This window comes from Chrysochloris asiatica, unplaced genomic scaffold (assembly GCF_000296735.1).
Source record: "Chrysochloris asiatica unplaced genomic scaffold, ChrAsi1.0 scaffold00169, whole genome shotgun sequence".
Taxonomy (NCBI): domain Eukaryota; kingdom Metazoa; phylum Chordata; class Mammalia; order Afrosoricida; family Chrysochloridae; genus Chrysochloris; species Chrysochloris asiatica.
In genome coordinates, this window is record NW_006408687.1 from 6,195,778 (window position 1) to 6,199,279 (window position 3,502).

At 40.0% G+C, this 3,502-nt stretch overlaps 1 protein-coding gene across 1 annotated transcript in view; it reads left to right on the plus strand.

Annotated features, from left to right (window-relative positions):
• SHROOM3 (shroom family member 3) overlaps positions 1 to 3,502 on the plus strand; it is a 585,172-nt gene that overhangs the window by 279,099 nt on the left and 302,571 nt on the right. The window lies entirely within an intron of this gene.

Here is a 3,502-nt window from a genome sequence, read left to right on the forward strand (position 1 = left end):
CATGGGAACACTGAATGGTTTAAAATTAGGAAAGGTGTGCGACAGCGTGGTATTCTTTCACCGTACTTAGTCAACCTGTATGCTGAGCAAATAATTGGAGAAACTGGGTTATATGAAGAAAAACATGGCATCAGGATTGGAGGAAGACTCATCAAAAACCTGCGATATGCAGATGATACAACCTTGCTTGCTGAAAGTAAAGAAGACAAAATATTTACTGATGAAGATCAAAGAGCACAGCCTTCCATATGGATTGCATCTCAGGGTTACAATGAGTTGAAACTGACTTGTTAAGTGCCACTTAACAAGAACAATAACAATTAGACCTACAGCCAGAATTCTCCTTAGAAGTGAGGGTAGTAAGACTTTGTTTTATGTACTTTGGACAGATTATCAAGGAGAGAAGAGTCTGGGGAACATGACATCACACTTTGATCCTTATGTAGAAGAGAGAGTCAAGGAAAAAGAAAAACCCTCAACAAGATGGCTTGAAAGTGACTGGAACAGTGGTAGGTAATCAAACCTAGTAATGATTGTGCGAATGATACAGGATTGCTTTTTGTACCTAGGGTCACTGTGAATTGGAATCAATTTGATAACACCTAACTAACAAAAACAAGTTATATTTTAGGGATGCCTGGCTCATGCACAAGGTTAATGTGTGGCTACTAACTGACAGATTGGTGGTTCAAACTCACTCAAAGATGCCTCAGAAACTAGGTTTGGCAATCTGTTTCTGAAAGGTCAGTCTTGCAAACCCTGTGTAGCTGTTCTGCCATGCACACAGGGGGCTGTCATGAGTCAGAATCAATTCAACAGCAACTAACAACACCAACAGTTAGGTTTTAGGAGACCCTGCATGAGGGACTATTAAGTAAAGCGCTCAACTATTATCCTAAAGGCTAGTGATTCAAACCCCCCCAGAGATGTCTCAGAAGAAAAGTCCTGGGGATCTGCTTTGGAAAATCACAGCCTTGAAAACTCTACGTGCAGTTCTCCTCTGCACACATGTAGCCACCAGGAGGTGGGATCGATTAGACAGCAGGACTGATAATTAGCCCTTGGTAAGATTATACCTCAAGATCAGCTTCTTTGTGCCTTTATCTTTGTTACTAAAATGTGTATTCATTTTCCTCGCTTTGGCTCCTGTCATTATTTCTTAGTATACTTTGTCAGTGCATTTGAAAAATACAGTCTCTCTACTCCTCCTCTTATTCTGCTGTCTAACTGCAGTCTGATTCGGTGTTTGCTTAGGGGGTGGGAGGTGTAAAATTACCCTTAGGGGGACAGTTGCTTGGCTAGTGTGTTTACTGGTACATAGGAAGGTTGCTGTGATGTTTTCATGGAGACAGTGACCCAAAGGAGCATTTAAAAAGGATTCTCTGGAATGTTGCTCTTAAGGTGTCTTAGGAATCTGCCATTGTTATTTGTTGATTGTAAATAAGTAGGGACCAACAAGTCTTGGACATGTCATGGACTTGCCAAAGGCTAACAAGGCATTTTTATAACCTTTTGTTCTTCACCCTCATAAAGCAGCAGATGATTAGAGTCATTGTTAGTGATTTTTTTTTTTTTAAGTACATTGGCAATTTTTTTAATCAAGTATACCTTTGTATCTGATCCCCTCACTTTCTTCAGGTATTTGTTCAAATGCTAGCCTTTCTTGCACAGCCGATTTGAACTTGTAATTCCTTTCTTACCTAACCTCCAGCAGTCCCTGTTCTTTATTTTTAACCTGAGAGGTGTGCACACACTCACGCATAGGGACACACACACATTAAGTCATACACTCCGTTTCTTCTCATTAAAATATGAGCGACTTGACGGCAGACATTTATATAGTGTGGTATTGCTAGTGTCTGAAATGGTTCCTAGCACATAAGTATTCACTGAATAGTTGTGAAAAGAAAACAAAAATGAACCAAATTGAAGCTGTGTAGGCTGTCTGTCTTTGAATCCCAGCCTTCCCACTTACTAGTTGAATTCCCTTGGCCAAGTCACTTTAACCTTTGCCATAGTTTCATCACTTGTGAATTGGGAATAGTAACAGTACCTCCCTCACTGGTCTTGCTGTTGTTATTGTTAGGTGCCATAGAGTTGGTATCAACTTTTAACGACCCTGTGCACAACAAAATGAAACACTGCCCGGTCCTGCACCAGTCTCACAATCTTTGCTATGCTTGAGCCCATTGCATTGAGCCACTATGCCAATCCATCTCATTGGGGGGCTTCCTCTTTTTCACTGACCCTCCACTTTACTAAGCATGTTGTGTTCTTCTCCAGGGATGGTCCCTCCTGATAATATATCTGAAGTATGAGAATATTCAGGCTGTACTTCTTCCAATACAGATTGGTTTGTTCTTTTGGCAGTTCATGGGACTTTTCATATTTTCCTCCAACACCATAACTCAAATGCATCACTTCTTCTAATGTCTACCTTAGTTGCTGTCTAGCTTTCGCATGCATATGAGGTTATTGAAAATACCACGGCTGGGATCAGGAGCATCTTAGTCCTCAAACTGACATTTTTGTTCAACACTTTAAAAAGGTTTTGTGCAGCTGATTTGCCTAATGCAATACGTCATTTAATTGCTTGCCTGCTGCTTCCATGTATGTTGATGATTGATGCGAGCAAAATGAAGTCTTTGACAATTCAGTCTTTTCTCCGTTTATATGAATGTTACTTATTGGTCCATTGGTGTGGATTTTGTTTTCTTTATATTGACATGCAACCCACACAGAAGGCTGTGGTCTTTGATCTTTATCAGTAAGTATTTTATGTCCTCTTTACTTTCAGAAAACAATGAGTCTTCCTCCAATCTTGTTTACTTTCATGTGATCCACCTTCTTGGATTATGTGCTCCACCTTCAAATTAAATAACTACGGTGAAAGAAAACCCTAGCGCACACCTTTCCTAATTTAGTGTTTCCTTGTTTTGTTCAAACCACTGTTGACTCGTGGTCTATGTACATGTTCCTCATGAGCACAATTAAGTGTTCCAGAATACTAATTTTCTTCAGTGTTGTTCATGGCTTGTTATGATTCACACAATCGAAAGCCTTTGTGTAATCAGTAAAACACAGGTGAACACCTTTCTGGTATTCTCTGCTTTTAGTCAAGATCCATTTGACGTCAGCAATATTATCCCTCTTTCTATGTCCTTGTCTGAATCCAACTTGAACCTCTGGCAGTTATTGTCAATGTGTGGTTCCAGCCATTTTTAAAATTATCTTTACCAACATTTTACTTGCATGCGATGTTAATGATATTGTCCAATAATTTCCGTGTTCCATTGGGTCACTTCTCTTTGGAATGGGCACAAATATGCATCTTTTCCAGTCAGTTGGCCAGGTTGCTGTCTTCCAAATATCTTGGCATAGCTGAGTAAGTGCCTCCAGCACTCCATCAGTCTGTTGAAAGATCTCAATTTGTATTCTATCAATTCCTGGAGCCTTGTTCTTTGCCAGTGCCTTCAGTGTACCTTGTACTTCTTCCTTCAGT